This window comes from Anabrus simplex, chromosome 2, assembly GCF_040414725.1.
Source record: "Anabrus simplex isolate iqAnaSimp1 chromosome 2, ASM4041472v1, whole genome shotgun sequence".
Taxonomy (NCBI): Eukaryota; Metazoa; Arthropoda; class Insecta; order Orthoptera; family Tettigoniidae; genus Anabrus; species Anabrus simplex.
Genome location: NC_090266.1, coordinates 620,631,776 through 620,653,356, shown reverse-complemented (window position 1 = coordinate 620,653,356; position 21,581 = coordinate 620,631,776).

Genomic DNA, 21,581 nt, shown 5'->3' with positions numbered 1-21,581 from the left:
TCTTTCTTAATATGTTACCCTCCAGGGTTGGTTTTTCCCTCGGACTCAGCGAGGGATACCACCTCTACCGCCTCAAGGGGAGTGTCTTGGAGGGTTAGATATTGGGTCGGGGGATACCACTGGGGAGAATGACCAGTACCTCGCCCAGGCGTCCTCACCTGCTATGCTGAACAGGGGCCTTGAGGGGGGGATGGGATGATTGGACGGGATAGACAAGGAAGAGGGGAGGAAGCGGCCGTGGCCTTTAGTTAGGTACCATCACGGCATTTGCCTGGAGGAGAAGTGGGAAACCACGGAAAACCACTTCCAGGATGGCTGAGGTGGGAATCGAACCCACCTCTACTCAGTTGACCTCCCGAGGCTGAGTGGACCCATTTTCATTTAACATGCCTAATTCCGCGCAGCTACTTCCAGTGTGGAAGTCAAGCACTTACAAGTCTGGATTCACGACAAGAGCAAAAGTTCTCGCTTCGTAAATTTACTGATGTGTTACAGCATTATGACTTTATTGAATGCTGTAACGGTAGTAATTACATAGCGTAAGCTACGACAGACCGCTGCCTCTGTTGTGTAGTGGTTAGTGTGATTAGCTGCCACCCCCGGAGGCCCGGGTTCGATTTCCGGCTCTGCCACGAAATTTGAAAACTGGTACGAGGGCTGGAACGGAGAAAAACCAACACTGGAGGGTAAGAAGAAGAAGAAGAAGAAGAAGAAGAAGAAGAAGCTACCACATTTGCTGTCTAGCATTTGTGTGCCATAGATTATAAAATACCGTGAAATACATGTATTTATGAATTTCGATGTGATCCGCTATACAAAATGGCGGTGAATTGACATGTCTGTAATTGGTCCTAAACCATCACGTTTTCTATGATACCGTGACCACCCTTTTCTATCAAGAGAAAATGGCCTCTTGAACACATCAGGTGTGAAGTTCTCTACCGACAGCTAAAGGTGTGGCTATGGTTTGCACAGTACAGTAACATTACCTAAAAATGACTAGACCTATAGTATTGGACTCCGTTCTACATAAAATGGTACAATGTTTTCGAGATGGCCTCACTTACTGCCCCTTGTACCGTTTTTGCATTGTGCGGGGAAGTCTATATCGGGCTAACTGCACACAAAATTGCTGTAAGTTGTTGCGCGAGATAGGACTAAGAGGCATTTAATTCCTAGCTGGTTGCATATCTTCCATCATATATACCACCCGGTATATTATTATTATTATTATTATTATTATTATTATTATTATTATTATTATTATTATTATTATTATTATTATCTGTCGTGTGTGGGAAACTGCATGTTTTTACAGTGCACGATTGTGCTGTGTGATGTGTGAGTTGGAGGGGTGTTGGCGATATTAAAAACACCCTGCCCCAGGCCATGGGATTTTTAGGTCTTAAAAATAAAACTAGGTTTTTGAATCCCTCTTTTAAGATTTTAAATGTCCTATTTTACAGAAGAAATAAGAAAAATTTTGTGTGGCTATTGCTAGCCTGATCCAGCCCTTGTAAGGCAGACGAGGATGGGCGGCGTCTGTCGTGTGTGGGAAACTGCATGTTTTTACAGTGCACGATAGTGCTGTGTGATGTGTGAGTTGGAGGGGTGTTGGCGATATTAAAAACACCCTGCCCCAGAGCCATGGGAATTCACTATTTAAGGTTAAATTCTCCGACCAGGCCGGAAATCGAACGCGGGCCCTCAGAACCGGAGGCTACTGTGCTGACCATTCAGCTAAATAACCGAACATCAAAAGTAAACATCATACTTTTAATACAGTATGTTGCCAGAATAAACTCACATTAAAATAGGAGTGCTGTAAATAAAATATTGGCAAGGTAGTCCTTGTTTTTTTGTTTTTGTTTTTTACAATTTGGTTTACGTCGCATCGACGTAGATAGGTCTTATGGTGATGATGGGCTAGGAAAGGGCTAGGAGTGGAAAGAAAGCGGCCTTGGCCTTAACAAAGGTACAGCCCCAGCATTTGCCTAGTGTGAAAATTGGAAACCACGGAAAACCATCTTCAGGGCTACCGTAAGTGGGGTTCGAACCCCTATCTCCCGGATGCAAGATCACAGCCGCACGCCCCTAACCGCATGGCCAACTCGCCCTGTGCAACGTAGTCCGGAATCTAACAGGAGATCGGACATGCGCAAATAGAATATGGGGGCTGTCAGATGGTACTGTTGTCGATGTGTAGAGTGCATTTGACGGGCATCCAGCTGGGAATGTTTTTTCTGGGTGGCGTTGAAGTGAAGAGTGTCCATTTCAATGCCTTAGAGCACGTTTTCACAAGGTAATCAGCGTTCGTGGATTAAATTCCAGGTCGCTGGTGGCAAAAATTGTATCCTAATGTTACCAAGGATTACGTGAAGCCTGCGGCAAGAATACATTACCGTATAGGACGGTTGCACGATGGGTCAAGTTGTTTCGTGCTGGTCGGAATGAGACTGCGGTCGTCCATTCCTGAAGATCAGATGGACATCCTGAGTGTTCTCGTATCCGTAGACTGTTCGGGAATTATCCGTAGAGGTTGGTCTCAGTCTTCAAACGGTGTGGCACATACTGATGAAATGTCTTAATATGAGGAAAATTGCGTCCCGTTGGGTTTCACATCAACTCACGGACGTACACCGGTATGCACTGGCTGGCATCCATCTGGACAGATACCGCAACTGAGACACATTTCTGCAGCATATTGTCACCGTTGACGAGACGTGGTCACGAGCCTACGAGTCTGAATTGAAGTGACAATCGAATGATTGGCGTCACCCAGGTTCGCCACGTCCATAGACATTTCGATAGGAATCCAGTCGGATGAAGCTAATGCTGATTGTGGTACACGACTATGAGCGTGTTAATCTTACGCATGCTCTGCCTGAGGGAGGAACCGTCAACAATAACTATTATTGCCGATGTTTGGAGCGACATCTGCGTCCGCCTATGTGGCGCAAGCGTCCACGTTTATTGCGTGACGATCGCTCGAACGTACTGCATGACAATGCATGTTGTCATGTCGCAAACAATGTCAAGCTCTAATTGCAACTATTGCAATGCGAGGTCTTGGAACACCCTCCGTACTCAGCAGCAGGTTACAGCAGTGAGCTGAGTTCATGCACTTCTTAGCATTTACCGTATTCGCTGATGAGACTGGCTTTTCACGTGTTAGTATCTTCAATTATCATAATAATCGCATATGGGCTTATAAAAACCCTAATGAAGTACGACAAGACAACTATCAACAGACATTCAGCCTCAGCGTGTGGGTGGAATCATTCATGTAGGCCTACATCTTATTAGCCTATATTTCTTCCCGCAACATCTTACTGGACAAAGGTACCTACAGATTCTCACAAATGAGTTGCTTCATTTAATTGATGATGTGTCTCTAGATATCCAAAAAATATGATGTGGTTTATGCACGACGGTGCTCCACCCCACTTTATTCTGACAGTTCGCCACTATCTCGATAACCAGTAACCGAAGAGATGGATTGGGCGAGTGGAATCCATTTCATGGCTTGCACGATCGCCATATTTGAATCCCATGGATTTTTACCTCTGAGGACATTTAAAATACTTGGTGTATTCGACTGCTATGCCTGAAGGAGTGTATCCAAACTGGACTTGACCAAATACGAAATACTCCAACACTTTTCAATAGAGTACGGCAAAGCATAGATCTCAGGTGGTGTATTGAAGCAGGAGGAAGTCCCTCCAAAACATTTTTGTGAATTTATATTGTATCTACCATTAGCAACAAACCCATGAAACTCCTTAACGAAGGGTTTTCGGACCCATGTTCATATGAACTTTTTGTAATGTTTTGTTGTCTGGAACACATCTCTACATTCATGGGCACTAATTTTTATATACCCATTATACACTGACTGACAGAGCAAATGCAACACCAAGAAGGAGTGGTTCGAAAGGGATGAAAGTTGGGGAAAAAACAGAGACGGCACGGACGAATAATTGATGTTTATTTCAAACCGGTATGCAGGTTACACAATGCGCACGGCATCGACTCAGTAGGATGTAGGACCACCGCGAGCGGCGATGCACGCAGAAACACGTCGAGGTACAGAGTCAATAAGAGTGCGGATGGTGTCCCGAGGGATGGTTCTCCATTCTCTGTCAATCATTTGCCACAGTTGGTCGTCCGTACGAGGCTGGGGCAGAGTTTGCAAACGGCGTCCAATGAGATCCCACACGTGTTCGATTGGTGAGAGATCCGGAGAGTACGCTGGCCACGGAAGCATCTGTACACCTCGTAGAGCCTGTTGGGAGATGCGAGCAGTGTGTGGGCGGGCATTATCCTGCTGAAACAGAGCATTGGGCAGCCCCTGAAGGTACGGGAGTGCCACCGGCCGCAGCACATGCTGCACGTAGCGGTGGGCATTTAACATGCCTTGAATACGCACTAGAGGTGACGTGGAATCATACGCAATAGCGCCCCAAACCATGATGCCGCGTTGTCTAGCGGTAGGGCGCTCCACAGTTACTGCCGGATTTGACCTTTCTCCACGCCGACGCCACACTCGTCTGCGGTGACTATCACTGACAGAACAGAAGCGTGACTCATCGGAGAACACGACGTTCCGCCATTCCCTCATCCAAGTCGCTCTAGTCCGGCACCATGCCAGGCGTGCACGTCTATGCTGTGGAGTCAATGGTAGTCTTCTGAGCGGCCGCCGGGAGTGCAGGCCTCCTTCAACCAATCGACGGGAAATTGTTCTGGTCGATATTGGAACAGCCAGGGTGTCTTGCACATACTGAAGAATGGCGGTTGACGTGGCGTGCGGGGCTGCCACCGCTTGGCGGCCGATGCGCCGATCCTCGCGTGCTGACGTCACTCGGGCTGCGCCTGGACCCCTCGCACGTGCCACATGTCCCTGCGCCAACCATCTTCGCCACAGGCGCTGCACCGTGGACACATCCCTATGGGTATCGGCTGCGATTTGACGAAGCGACCAACCTGCCCTTCTCAGCCCGATCACCATACCCCTCGTAAAGTCGTCTGTCTGCTGGAAATGCCTCCGTTGACGGCGGCCTGGCATTCCTAGCTATACACGTGTCCTGTGGCACACAACAACACGTTCTACAATGACTGTCGGCTGAGAAATCACGGTACGAAGTGGGCCATTCGCCAACGCCGTGTCCCATTTATCGTTCGCTACGTGCGCAGCACAGCGGCGCATTTCACATCATGAGCATACCTCAGTGACGTCAGTCTACCCTGCAATTTTCATAACGTTCTGACCACTCATTCTTGGTGTTGCATTTGCTGTCAGTCAGTGTATATATACAAAATACGTTTTGTCTGTGCATTGCTCAAAATTAGAAAATAATTTTATTTCTGTATCGGTCGTTTATCTCCCTCCGTCCGTCCGTTATCTCTGTCTGTTTGTCTGTAAGTAAGTACACACATCACCAGAACATGGCTGAGCAGAATTTAGGGAAAATCGGCATGTAAAGTAGCGGAATTAGTCACTACACTTTACGCTACCGTTCATTTTATTCACGCTGAGTGACAGACTAGTTTAAGGCAAAGGGATAAAATTTAATTTAAACATCTAGGCCTGTGTTATTAGGCTTAGTGATCTTATCGTTAAATACTGCATTACAAAAGTTTATGTCTTGCTGTACTGACTATGATAACAGAGGTATTCACGAGTTTAGACGTTTGCTGCTTAGTCCATACCAACGCCGAGCATCACTATCATGAAAGTATTGCTCAGTCATGCTAACTGGCGATGGTGTTGGCTTTTATCGTGCTTGTCATATAGTGAAATGAAATTAAATGGCGTATGGCTTTTAGTACCGGGAGTGTCCGTGGATATGTTCGGCTCGCCAGGTGCAGGTCTTTTGACTTGTCACCCGTAGGTGACCTGCGCGTCGTGATGAGGATGAAATGATGATGAAGACGACACATACACCCAGCCCCAGTGCCAGCGAAATTAACTAATGATGGTTAAAATTCCCGACCCTGCCGGGAATCGAACCCGGGACCCCTGTGACCAAAGGCCAGCACGCTAACCATTTAGCCATGGAGCCGGACGTCATATAGTGAAAAAGCACGTGGTCATCAGCCCATATCGACAAGGAGAATTATGAAGATGATAATCAAAATGAGGAGAAATTGTGAAGGAACGATCGCTTGAAGAATAAGACACACCGAGCGAGTGGCTGCGCGGTTTGCGTCGCGTATCTGTCAGCTTGCATTCGGCAAGATCTGTCGGCAGATCTCAATATGGTTTTCCGTGGTTTCCCATTTTCACACCAGTAAATTCTGCCGAGGGCTGGACAATCCGACTTAACACACCCTTAGGGAGGCCAAACCCTAGAATAAAAGACGTGGTGATGTCTTGGAAAAGAGAGAAGTAGAAGATCAACTGAACTGTTATAAAGTACAAACTGAACATTAAAGATTCAAAGAGAAGGAAGAAATACGTCAAGTATGATGAACCACGGCTTGACAGAATAATGAAGTCGTATGAAGGAAATGGAATCCTGAGATCCTGCCAGAGAGCTCTTTCATATTCGCAGAACTCGGAATGAAACTTGCTCTTCGCTTGGATGAAACACGCCATAATCAATTAGAAAATACCAAAATCAACAAATGCAAACAAAAAAGATAGAAAAACGAAAAATGATGATAACTCAGCCACAGCTGATTTAAAACACACCAAACTGATTATAAACTATTTATGAAACTTTTGCCAATCCAAATTCTGGATAAAGTGTGATCGGAATCAAGAAACTTATCATATTTGTTGTTATTGTCTCTGTATTTGTTTATTGCCAGGATTATCAGTATTAATTGAAAAATTGGTATACAAGAGTTAATTACAATTCCATAAAAAGCCGATTTGATCTATGTTCAGTTAAACTTAAGCAGTTATTGTAACGTTTCTTTGCACCCTGTCCGGATGTTTTATCATTATTCCTCAACAATTTAACTATCCAAAAATTTATTCGGTACGGATCTTTTAAATCACCAACATTATTGACATGGAACATTTAACAACAGTGTCATCAGCCATTTCCTCGAGAAAAGACCAAAGGATTTTGTCTAACGCACACCTCGTTGCAGCTGAATTTCTGTTCGTCTCCGGGACCTCGTAATTGCACTCACAATAGTAAGACGTATACACGACCGCAATGCATCCGGAATACTTCGCATTCTTTCAAGTACTACGGATTGCCTTTTAAGGCGACACTCCACAGGTAAAAATTTATATTCTGGTCATTTTGGTGATTTTTTAAATGACTGAAGTTGAAAGGATAGAGTTTCTCTTTTTTTCATGAAGTTATTCCGCTGAATCCAAACAATTTATCACTGTAATTATGCTTTATTTGCCAAATCTTATTTTACATTTAAATCCCATTTTTCTACCATAATATTCTGTCAAATGTAACAAAATTTGTATGGTATATGTATCACAGCTATATTAAGAAACCTGCGCCTGGAATATATGATTGCAGAATTTTTTCAAGTAGTAGAGATTTTTAAGTCCAAAATTTTTGAACGCAAAAATTACAAAAATTTAGTACAATACATCTAATTATATAAATTATGTACAGAAAAAACATAAAAATCGATACGTAGTGCTTTTGAAAGAAGTATTATCTACCTAATTACAAATTTACAATAACATGTACTTTCATGACAAAATGGAGTTAAAATTTCAAATTTTTTTTTGGAAAAACTAGTAATTTCATATGAAAGAAATGTTCGTGATATATCTACTTTTATGTAGGTGACATTCGCACAAAGTTTCCTGAAAATCCATGCATTAGGTAAAAATATATTTTTATCTCCGGAGTGTCGCCTTAAATTCATTACCTGACGCTTGACAGGTAATCAGCAGGTGAAGTAGTGGATAATATCCGGTGGTACGGAATGTCCCTGGTACGAACTTTCCGGTATTCTTCGCCCTCAGCTGTCATAAACAGCCCGGACGTCACAGCAGAAGTATAATGGGAAAACGAGAAGTGATGTAAGTTCCTGTTGCTTTCTTCACTGAGCCTGAAAGTTCTGTTATATATCAGTCCACCAAGCCCACTGAAATATAGCCTACAGCATATGTTACGGGAAAGATATTTGAGTGGAAATTATTTACTACAGACGGTAAAAATACTAATATAATTAGAATGTAGCGTCTGTCCGTACAACTGTTTTTTTGTTTGTTTTTCTTATTTTGAAAGGGTTGATAGTATACACAATGCGGAGGTGATATCCATCGTTTTTGAATGTTATATCTGTCAGTAATTCAGTTAGGATTGAATAAACGCAAAAACTGCTTATTTATTTCTCATGAAACATGCCGATATTGCAGCAGAGACGTCCATCATTTCTTTCCACTGAGCAATAACACCGAGCCTCAAGAATACCGCCTGTAAGGCAGAGAATGTTTAAACATGTTTATATTCATTCATTCATTAAAAAATCCTTTAGAAGTTTACGAAAATGTTGAAGGTCAACCGGTATGAACTCAGTTCATGAATAACATCATATACTGTTCTTCTGTGTCAGCTTATATTCATTCACATTTTTAAAATCAAAAGGGGCCCCTTATGATCATTTTTTAAAAATTTGCCCTATTGGATCAATCTGTATTCAAAAAGCTTCCGAAGGAGTCGTCATTCATCAAGAATATGAGAGTGACTAGCTCATGGACTGGAGCAAGGTAATCAATTCGTTTCCACAACGCAACACTCAGTTCCTGTCGCTGGTAACCTCCACAAACTGTAGGGATCTGATAGCTTACTGAACAGCTAATTAGCAGCAGCCAGAGCTTCCGTCAGTCACCTCCTTATGTAATCATACAGGCGTCTAGTATCCTATCGAGCAATTCCTCTTGACTTCCCTTACCTCGTAGTTTCCTCCAGTTCGCATCAGAAGCGTGCCACACACATACATCCCTTGTGAGTAATAATCAAGACCCGCTAGAAATATCACTTGTCTTCTTTGTTTTATATACCAACGAACAACAAACTTGAATTTTATAGGTCCTGAAAAGACGTAATCCGTAAGTTAGGACCTAAAATTACCCATTCTCTTGCCGGAACTTCGAAAGGTCTAATTCGTTGTACTTAACCCATAGGCCCCTACGAATGTATTTTACAAGCTGTAGAGCCCATCTTTGGCGGGACAATAACTTACCATGTGCATGATCACATTGTTGTCCACTACTCATATTGTTCCCCAGGTTTTGATGCGCATGAGTGGGCATGCCTCTTGCTGTCAGTGGCTTGTCGTGACGTACACTTTTCCTTGTTCAGTGTTGCCCTTTACAGTTTTAGTTTCTTTTTTGTGTTATTGCTGATATTGATTTGATCACTTCCGTCCGGTAATAAAGAACACAAAGTATGGAGTTAATATTTAGACAATACTGACAGATGTGCAAAGCCTTCAAAACTCTGCCAAACCGATCTCCATAGCGACTCTCTTTACAGTGAATAGAGTTAGTTACCGCCTCTTGGACTTAAACATTCACCGGGGAAAGCTGCTTTTCCATTTTCCGGTTCAAAAATGTATTTGCCGACAATCAACATTTTTGACTTAGTGAGTTTTGGAAGTGAACCTTCAATTGATAGTATGAATTCCACTGAAATACAAGTGGCTGACTTCTGTACAGGAAGACAACTGCAAATGTTTTAATTCCCATGCATTTAGAAAATAATTTGCTCGGACTTTCTGGAGCATTGATTCTTAACACCCCCCTCCCCTTTCTACGTTTTTCTTCCCAAAAGTGAGAGAGATTTCTGTCATTGTCGTAACTCGAGGGAGAGCCACTACTCCCTGACCGGTCTGTACCAGTCAGTAGACACGGCTGGCAGCTGACACGGGCTCGCTCTGTTCAAAATAGCGCGAGATATATTAGAAATGACGGATGAAGGTAAAATCGTAGATATTCAAGCGATGGACGGTGAAAATATATAAATATTCAATTTAGAAAACAGTACGACCGAAAGGATAATGTATAGGTACAGTAGGTCTCGGTAACAAATAAACGCCGGCCTGAGTGGCTCAGACGGTTTAGGCGCTGGCCTTCTTAACCCAACTTGGCAGGTTCGATCCTGGCTCAGTCCGGTGGTATTTGAAGGTGCTCAAATACGACAGCCTCGTGTCGATAGATTTACTGGCACGTAAAAGAACTCCTGCGGGACTAAATTCCGGCACCTTGGCGTCTCCGAAGACCGTAAAAGTAGTTAGTGGGACGTAAAACAAATAACATTGTTATTATTATTATTATTATTATTATTATTATTATTATTATTATTATTATAACAAATAAACATCCAGCTAGGGATATTAATTATTGTAGTTCTTCCAAACAAGAGAGACTAGTCCGCGATGCGTTGGGCTTGAAACTTACTACGTTTATTGTGTGTAATAATGACTAAAATATTTGTTAATAATGTTATTGATTTTAAGTTCCACTAACTTCCTTTACGATTTTCAGAAACGCCGAGATGCTGGGATTTTGTCCCACAGGTGTTCTTCAATGTGCCAGTAAATCTACCGACAGAAGGCTGAAGGATTCAAGCTCCTTCAAATAGCACCGGTCTGAGCCAGGTTCGAACGTGCCAAGCTGGAGTTAGAAGGCCAGCGCTTTATCATCTGAGCTACTCACCCCGTCACTTAATATTATTGTGAATTTAATTTTAGTCGAGTAACAGAAGAATTAGACCTACTTCTTTTGCTTCTTCCTGACTTGTTTCCCGCATTATCGGGGGTGGCACATTATGTAGATTTTGGCGCAGTTTTACTGCCGGATGTCCTTCCTTATGCGAACCATACGTGGAGGGCCTTATTCACTATTGAATGTTTCTGTGTGGATTGGCAGTGCGATGTGTTGTTTGTATACGAAGATATATGTATTAAGACGAACACAAACAGCTGAAAGAATTAACCATACGGAGTTAAAATCCCCGACCCGGCCGAGTGAGCCAAAGGCCAGAACAATGACCATTCAACCAACGAGCCGGACTTACAAGGATTTTAAGAAAGATTGTGTTCACATTTACTCCAAGACCCGACATACATGAATAGCTGGAATCACGGAAGGTGTGACAGAAACGGTTGCACAAATAGGGAGTTGAATAATAAAAGTGTTGAGTCCTCAGCCCGAAGTGCGGCTCGATCCCCAACAACTCCACCATCAGCTGTCATAGATAGCCAAGGGGTCACTGAAGATCCATTCTAGGGAAATGTAAAGTGAGACAGTAAGTTTTCCATAGCATTCCTTAGTGAGGCAAAAAATGCTATTACATAACTGTAATTGTCACTTACCAATCGACCCTCTGAGAGGCACTTTCACACCATCCACAACAGGGACTGGACGCATAAGCCTCATACCTTTGTCACTGGCATATTGTCAAAGGCAAGGATTACACTGTGGCGGGTGAACTAAAGTAACAATTTTGTTCTTGTCCATACCAGAATACATAGTGCACTGCAAACACTATTGTCAACAATTTGTCTGGACAAAGAGAATGAAGATTAAACGAATAAACTTAAAATGGGAGGTGCATCCTGTTGAATGAGTTATCTGTAATCCACCAAAAGTAGTAGTAGTAGTAGTAGTAGTAGTAGTAGTAGTAGTAGTGTCTATATAAATAAAACTATAATTTTTTCTCTACACTTCAAATGTTAGCCTCATATTTTATATTTACCTGGGGTTACACACACAAAAGTCGAAAACACGCTCAACTCAATGTTTGTGTTTCTGTGTCTGTATCGACACCACAGGCAAACGGCTAGAGAATTTTTTTTCGAAATTCGGTACTGACGTTCGGAGATATCCAAGATGTGTACCGAGCTATACATTATTATAGAAGCATGCAATATTAGACACCGAACATTATAAACGTTGTATAAACTATTATTTTCGATCTTCCGTTTCACGCATTTTTACCGTGCGAGGAATATTAACGGTGATATTCATGGCTATTGTATTTTTTCACAAATATCTTGGGAAATATTAGTTATATCTAAAACAATATAATAATTGGGGAAAATATATTTTCCAAGCTTTTACATCTGATGCAATTACCACACGAGCTATAAAGGTGCAGATATTCACCAACTGCGAGCATCGCTGACGTGAAAATTTTCTTCAGTCACCATGGTAACGAACTAACTGGCAATATTGGTTGTTGTCCCGATAAGCTGCAATACCGCGCGGTTATTTGCACCATTCATAAGGAAGGTAATGAAGATGGCTACTGAACTGAGAAGAAACACGTCGACGAACGATCACCCGAAGAATTAAGGAAAAGGAATCATAAACGCGTGTATAGGGCAGAGGTTGAAGACTCCACTAATGCGGTGCTGGAAAAAAAGAAATCGTTATGACCTACAATGTCCTAAGTCCCTAAAACTTATCAACATTACACTGACTGACTGACTGACTGACTGACTGACTGACTGTTGATGTTAGTTGAGCTCTCCAATTATTAATAGAACTAGGTCCTTCAGGCATGGCCAGGAAATTAGCGTTAACCGGTTATGGAGTATTTCCACTTCCGAAGGTGCCTATGGCCCTGAGGTTCACTCAGCCTACACCAAAACTGAGTGCCAGGTTAATTCCTGGGGGCAAAGGCGACCGGGCGTAGGGCTAACCACTCTTCCCCCAGTGCGAGGTTACGTATAGTGGAAGCCTTTACCTTCCACCTCTCCAAAGGCCTTCATGGCCTGTACGGAGGTTACTTTGCTTTTTCTTTCTTGGTTACATAGTTTACTAACTAATTTTTGGTAAGCAATAATGTAATATATTAGAATACCTTACGGAAATAAAGGAACACACACCAAATAGAGATTAGAGAAGGATTCTTAATACTTTCGATACCTCGATGCTCAACAGGTATCGATATCGAGCAACACTACTACATATGAGCTGAATACATTGTTGATAACGAAAATGTTGGAGACTTTGGACTGGGAAGACTACGAAATAAGCAGACGAGCTGCTCAACTAAGCGGTATGTTCCGAGCTGTCAGTGAAGTGGTGACTTGGAATGACATTAATACACGAATAAGCTTCAGTGGAGCTTTAAAGCGTAGGAAATATTATAATATGACGATTAAGTTGAAATACAAGTGGAAGAATTGGGGCTAATATTCATTTATAAGACGAGGAATTTGGGATTGGAAAAATTTATGAAGTGAAATGTTTCGGTACGTTTCCAAGTCGACTGAAATCTTTTAAGGAAAGTATAGGTAAACACTATATAGGGAATCTGACACCTGGGTGACATCCCTAAATGCAGATCAATGATGATTTGATTGATTGACTGACTGATTGATTGATTGATTGATTGATTGATTGATTGATTGATTGATTGATTGATTGATTGATTGATTGATTTTCTGGAGTGGCAGAAGCCGGTGAGTGCCGATCCCTCCGAATTTCTTATGATGTTTTGGTGCCATTATATCTGAAGTACAATTTTCCGTTCCGAAAAGGTTTGATGTGGATGATAGCGAGGGCAATGACTTAGGAATGGAATGAACGGGAACAGGCTCATCCACTGCCATTTCTTAACTTTCTTAACTTTCACTGTTTCGATATTATATTGGGATGTTCCTGTTCAGTAAAAGAATTTTATGAATTCAGATGACATGCTTCTTCCTCCTCGCGAAAGGTTGGAATTAGTCCCATACTTGACTCGCATTATCTAAAAGGTGTAGGTTATGAAACCGTACCGTACTGTAGAAATGTACGTTTGTATGACGTACTTGCGCGCTGCTCTACTGTAAGGTTAATTTTCCTTTATACATCAGCATAGGAAATTGAACACAACCAAAATTTTTCTGATAGAATGCATATCCCTATTATGTGAATGGGAGGCGTGACCAGTCATATAGAAAATAATGAATAGGAAGATCATTATCATTGCGGTATTGCGCTTCAGCGACGATATGGTGAGTTCTTGTTTATATTTCATATTTTCTCTAACTTCAACCTGAAGTTTTTTCGTGATACTCCGTGATATTTCCCCGACACCGCTTCAGGAGTCGTTTCTGGCAAGACCTGAAAATGACTGTTACTAAGTTCGTAATGTACTTTCCACTTGAATTTTTTGTGGATCATTTCGTGTTTTTGTTTCCCATCTGCCTTCATTATGCCTCTACGTTTCACCCTAGCTATTCTGTTTTCTCGAGAGCCACGAGGCTGTGATGACAGATTGATGGATTTCCTTCCGTGTCCCCTTCTGTAGTTATCTATTAATCGATCATATATTTATGTGCGCTGCAGGAAATATGATGCTACGCACAAATGGGAAAGATAAAGTGCTTTCACAACACACGAAGGAAAAAAAAAACAGCCATCCACCTAGCGCCGGAGTATTCAGATCTGAAACATCGTCAAATAATTTATAGTGAAACGAAGAGTGTCAGATAAGTGAATCCTTTAAATGTACTACTAAAGATAGCTTTTGATACTTCTATGCCTGAAGACACTGATTTCTGCCAATTTTGACTAAAATAATGACAAAATTATTATCATTTCGGGAGAGCGAACTGCTTTGATATTAGGGTAGAAAAGTTGTTCGCGATTATGTCAGTTGAACTTGTTCACGAAAACGTGTGCATGAAATACCAATAACCTCAAACGCGTTTTCGAATGATTTACCTTGGCCGAGGCGATAAAAGTGCGCTCGGTTCACCCGAAAGGACGTAGGTTCTATTCCCCGTCAGCAAGTCCACAATTTAAGAAACGAGATTTGCACTTCCGGAGGTGCACAATCATGGTCGTAACGTTTACTCAGCCTACACCACAAATGAGCACCAGGTCAATTCCTTGGGGCAAAGGCGATTAGGCGTAGTGCTAACAACTCTACCCCATCAAGTGCCGGGGTTACGGATAGTGAAAGCTTTTACCTTCCATTCCTCCAAACGCCTTATTGATATGAACGGAGATGACTTTGCTTATTTATTTTTTACATCAAATTAGGAAGCTGAATGATTCCCCGTCAGCAAGTTCACAATTTAAGAAACGAGATTTGCCATAGCCAGGTCCACGAAATACAACTGAGAGAGCTATTGATAACATTGCCATAGCCAGAGATTTCTATTTCTTGAAAAGTCAGCAATACGTTCTCCCTATTCAGTGCTTCCGTATCTTGGGTGAATCTTATTCGTATTCTTAATCTGTTTAGCATTAGCAGTCATTGTCCGGCTCCATGGCTAAATGGTTAGCGTGCTGGCCTTTGGCCACAGGGGTCCCGGGTTCGATTCCCGGCAGGGTCGGGAATTTTAACCTTAATTGGTTAATTTCGCTGGCACGGGGGCTGGGTGTATGTGTTGTTTTCATCATTATTTCATCCTCATCACGACGCGCAGGTCGCCTACGGGAGTCAAATAGAAAGACCTGCATCTGGTGAGCCGAACTTGTCCTCGGACACTCCCGGCACTGAAAGCCATACGCCATTTCATTTCAGCAGTCATTTCCTTCACTTTCTTGAATCTAGGCTTCCAAATAGCTCATTCCACGAAGATAAGAGAACATCCAAGCAGTTCAAACAAAATATACAGACATAAAACCGTTAGAAGCTTTCAGTGAGTCTTCGTACACGTATAGTACAATGTTAAGAGTACATGGTAAGACTCTCTGAACCAAGATATTGTTTCTATGGGTCCAAATTCTATTTCCAGAAGGCATTACATGTCCACGAAGTACAACTGAGACAGCTATTGATAACATTGCCATAGCCAGAGGTCTCCCGCGTTGACGTGAAATCCAAACCCCCAACGTGTATTTTCACTTAAAATCCCACACGAAATGGCTGGTATTCGGACTGCGGCTGCCTTCATGAGAAGATAGTGAACATGACATTTAGTATCACGATGACCACGTTAAACTTCAGTATCTGCAGGACATAAGAAAGATCAGCAATGGTCTTGGCAGTTACTTTATGGATGGTATGAGCCCCAGCTTTCGCTCTCCAGTGTGATAGAAGAATGACATCAATACATCAAAAAGGTTTATTTCTCTGATTAGCAGGTAATATCATACCTTCAGGAAAATAGAATGAAATTCACATGCTTTTAAATTACTGTAAATATATAGGCATTTAGGAAAGAGCCAGACAATGTACAATGTACAGTCGCATATCTCGAGGAGATACTGAGTACAGCACCACACATTCACTCTCGAATGTTCAATTTGGGGGAGTGGGTTCTTCATCATCATCATCATCATCTGTTTACCCTCTAGGTTCGGCTTTTCCCTCGGACTCAGCGAGGGATCCCACCTCTACCGCCTCAAGGGCAGTGTCCTAGAGATTCAGACTCTTGGTCGGGGATACAACTGGGGAGAATGACCAGTACCTCGCCCAGGCGGCCTCACCTGCTATGCTGAACAGGGGCCTTGTGGAGGGATGGGAAGATTGGAAGGGATAGGCAAGGAAGAGGGAAGGAAGCGGCCGTGGCCTTAAGTTAGGTACCATCCCGGCATTCGCCTGGAGGAGAAGTGGGAAACCACGGAAAACCACTTCCAGGATGGCTGAGGTGGGAATCGAACCCACCTCTACTCATTTGACCTCACGAGGCTGAGTGGACCCCGTTCCAGCCCTCGTACCACTTTTCAAATTTCGTGGCAGAGCCGGGAATCGAACCCGGACCTCCGGGGGTGGCAGCTAATCACACTAACCACTACACCACAGAGGCGGACGGAGTGGGTTCTTGCAAGATGTAATGTGGTATACAAGGATGATGGTCAGAAAATGATCGTCGATTGTATTCTTCATGCAGGTTATTTTGATGTAAATTTATTTTGAGACATACGTACGTTATGTTTATATTTAAAATTATTTAGTTACAGAGTTTATGGTATCATAATTGGTTTACCATAATTTGGCTTCTCACTAAGACAATGAATGTAGGGATTTTGAAATGAAAAGTTACATTCCCGTGATTCGAATTCTACGTAAAATTGGGAGTCCCCTGGCTATGACTATGATATCACTGTTTATAGAATATTATGAGTCCCCTGACTATGATTATATCAATAGTTACATACAACTGAGAGTCCTCATGCTGTTATTGATATCAATAGCTACATAATATTGGGGGTCCCATGGCTATGATTATATATCAATAACTACATAAAGTTGGGGATCCCTAGCCATGATCGTGATACCAACAGCTATAAAAAATCGGGGCCCTTTGGCTATAGTTTTGATGTCTAAAGCTGCATAAAGTTGACATTCCCCTAGCTGTGACTATGATATCAATAGCTGTGAAAGTTGGGAGCCCATTGCTATGGTTGATATATAGCTACAGAAAATTGAGTGTACCCTGGCTGTGATTGTGAAATCAGTAGCCACATAAAGTTTAGAATCGTTTGGCTATGATAACGATATCATTAACCACATAAATTTGGGAGTCCCTGGCTATTACTATGATATCGTCCGCTTTCGTAGCGTAACGGTTAGTGTTATTAGCTGCCGTCCTCGGAGGCCTGGGTTCGATTCCCGGTACTGCCAGAAATTTAAGACTGGCAGGAGGGCTGGTATGTGGTTCAAATGGTACATGCAGCTCACCTCCAATGGGGGTGTGCCTGAAAAGAGCTGCATCACCTCGGGATGAGGACACGAGTTTACTTTACTATGATATCAACAGCCACTTATAAATATTTATTCATCGCAGGACCGATGACATAACGTCAGGTTTGTTAAACGAATCGTGATCATTCATTAATATTGTCTCTATTTGTTTTCGCCATTAGAATAGCATGGATTTCTTTATTTATTTCGGCTTAATGAACACCTTCCCCAAAGTAACTTCAGGGCATGTTCCATTCTGAATAGTGAAACGCTGACTTGGAGAATATGGTTAACAATTCGAAGACGTGAACTGCCTTATTTTATACTAGTGAACGCATGCGTGGAAATTAATTTTGTGGCCATTTATACAAATGATGAACACTGTAAACTGTATTAAAATATATTATCAGAAATGCTGAAATATGTTGGTTTCTCTTGATTTTTTTTTTACCGAAGTTGATTTTTTTCAGAAGCAAGAGAGCGGGTTGGAGAGAAACCATCAAGTCATAGAAAATCATCACAATCGGCAAGAAACGTTACTCCAAGTGGTACACTACTAAAAGTGAGGTATCAAACGAACATGTGTGGTGCCAGAACAAGATACCTACTTTCACGTAGCGAGCAGAAGGCAAGAAAGCGTCAAACACAACCTCCATTGTTGGCAAGAGAGAAATAGTGGACCTGAGTGCAATATCGGTGACCCACGAGGCAAGTCGCTGACTCATTGTTCGCTTCTCTCTGTCTGAGAGGCGATATTCTCTAGGTTAAAAATGTTATTTCTCAGCTTCTTCTTTATGGATTGAGACAAAACCAAGTTCAGGGAAGTTACGATTGTCTCTACTTTAATACTAGCAAGTTTAATGAAAATTGGGCTGGCACTTCTTGCCTTTATTCAATCTAAACTAAATGACATACACGGGAAGAGTACAAGAAAAAACTAGTTGGGCTCGGTTACAATTACCTGAGCAATATTTTACTCAATTACGATTACAAATTACTTGTTCAACAAGTAATGAGTAAAATAGCAATTACTTTAAAGAATGCTAGTCTTTAGGAAATCACAGATCTTTTCGCATGGGGCTGGAATAACACAAATGTTTGCAAGAAAATAGATGTTACCTCATCTTGTGATTTTTTGTTTTAGCACAGAGAAATTAGGTGGCTATTATCACTAGGTGAGAATAAACATGTTACCTTGGAACTTTAGAAATTATCTGTTCCCATCATTTTCATCTTAGTTAATGAATTTTAGAGTTACAAATAAATTGACATTTACTTTGCACATTTATTAGTTCTTAAAATTCTCATCGCTAATCCTCAACGTCTTGGGAGAGGGGAGGGTGCATACATCTGTGAATATCCTGAAAAGATTCCCTACAGGGGTACTTGAAAGAATATCTGTGCTTAATTTTAATAATAACGTTGGAATAAGTATCATGTCTTTGAAAATACAGGAGAGGTCAGAAAGTACCTCGTCCAGAACTGGTTCTGCTGTCATAGAACTGAAAAGAAAAGAATGATATTCATCATAATTTATTTTCCCATTTTCTTATTCCGTACGACATATACCAATTACTAGATTGTAACAATTACAATCTTATTTCATGAAGTAAATTACAAGTAAAAATTACTAACAATGTAATCGTTACTTGTAATACGATTACTTTTACTCAATTACTTCCAAATCTGCAGACAGACAGACAGACATATAACGTCTTTGCGCCTGCGAAAACCACCATGTGATAACATTGTGGGGGACATACCGACTCGCAGCACATTCTTTAACATTACTCGCGCAATATTGAACCTGAGATAACAGATTCTTACCAGGCGAAGTTCTAAGCTGAAATATTTCACATGGCGGTTTTTCGAGGCGCAACGACGATAAGATTTTCAAAAATGATGGGTATCGCCTTTGTATCGTGTATGTACAATCAACACTGCGACTAAAATACAGACAGATATTACATTACATTCTTATTATATTAGTAAGATGATGTATTACGAAGGTACAGGTAATCCTGCGCAATCTTTAGCTAATTACATCCCAAACGAACTTGCTGTGTTGTATTGAGTCATCAATAAGTAGGTATACTACAAAGCACGAATTACATCGTCTACACGGTATTCGATGCCAAAATATAGATTGGCCTTGCTTTGCATACCCCAGTTTCATACGTGTATAGGCACCGTGCGTGTCACTCTAGCGGTCGGGCGGAGAACAACACGTGAGGCAGACTCCAGACTCGCAGTACCTCGCTGTTCTGTTATGACTGAGCGTCCGATGATAATGGCAGAGAAAAGGAGATCAAGTAAACGCAATCGTTATGTAGTTGGATGTTCCAATACTTACGCAAATATGGGAAGTGAAGTACAATTTTATTCTTTCCCAAAACGAGCGATAGAAGTGGACCGAAGGAGGCGATGGATACAAGCAGTTAACCGAACGAAGGAAATAGGCCTACACATACATACTGCACATGTTTGCAATAAGTTCAACTGATCCGATTTAATTTAATTTTGGTTTTTAACTGATGGATCACTTTTAACATGGATCACTTTGGCAACCTACGACTTACTCAAGAATATGTAGTGCACATTTAATCGGAAACAGAAGATCTGAACACCCACTAAGTCCAGCCTATGTTCCGACAATATTTCCGGATGAATACAAGAAGAGGAATGTGTCTTCGGGACCCAGCTTCAGTGATTTTACAGACAACTGAAGCGATTAAAAAAGTAAGAATCAGACGGAAAATTTTCAAGTACAGTTTGCCCAAGTAACATAACCAAGGATGCGTCCGTGGGAACAGAGCATCTGATTTTCATTGTTCAGACTTCATGTTTTCTTGTTCAATAAATGAAAACGACGTAAATGCATGAGCACGCATTCCACTTAATTTCGGCCTGGGAGGGGACATTATGAAACACGAAAAAATGTGTAGAACGGAAGACGATCATGCAGATATCAAGGGTCCAGGTTTCCAAGGCACATTTCCACAAGGAACAATACAAAAATGCGTGATTTAACAGGTGTGAACTTCAACGTCTTTGCCTTGCTGCTTGCGTTATTACCAAACTGTAACGTTTCGAAATGATGTAATAAAACCATATTATTGATTTTCCTAGTGAAAATGAAAATTGGACTGACCTATTCTGATCAAAGGACAACAATTTCACGTACTTTTACGACCGTGCTTATGCAACTGGCACTGCGTATGAAACATTTCATATTCTGGCCTAGTAAGGAAAGTGTTCAAGAAACAATGTCTCCAGCATTTAAGACAAATTACGGTAATTGTCGAGTCATTATTGAATGCACGGAATTTAGGGTTGAACAGCCTCCCCAAGTAGATCATAGTGTATTTCTATTCTGAATACAAGGGTTGCTACACTGGAAAAGTGATCATTGCAATCACACCTAGTGGTATGATCGCTTTTAAATCTAAATGTTACGGTGGAAGAGCTAGCGACTCATTCGTAACAACCGACAGTGGTTTATTAACTTTCCTTCAACCTGGCGATGAGGTCATGGCTGATAAAGGATTTCCTGGCATCAGAACTAACTTATCCTGCCGCGGTGTCGTAATCGTGACACCGCCGTCCTTACATGACGGGAGATTAACAGCTGTGGAAGCTGAGAGTACTTACAACATTGCGAGTGTTAGAATTCACGTAGAAAGGTGTATTCAAAGAATCAAAATATACAATATACGTGGATGACATCGTGCATGTGTGTTGCGTGTTAACTAATTTGCAACCTCTAATAACTAAAGAATAGCTTGAGAATTGTTCTACCATCAGTTTGTTTTATATATTCTTTGTTTACATTTTGATTTGTTCAACGTTCAACAAGCAAGAATTGACAAATAAATAATAATAATAATAATAATAATAATAATAATAATAATAATAATAATAATAATAATAATAATAATAATAATAATAATAAGGAATACCGCTAATTTTTGGCAAGTAATTATTGAAACAGAACTTTGTTATTTTGTTGAGACA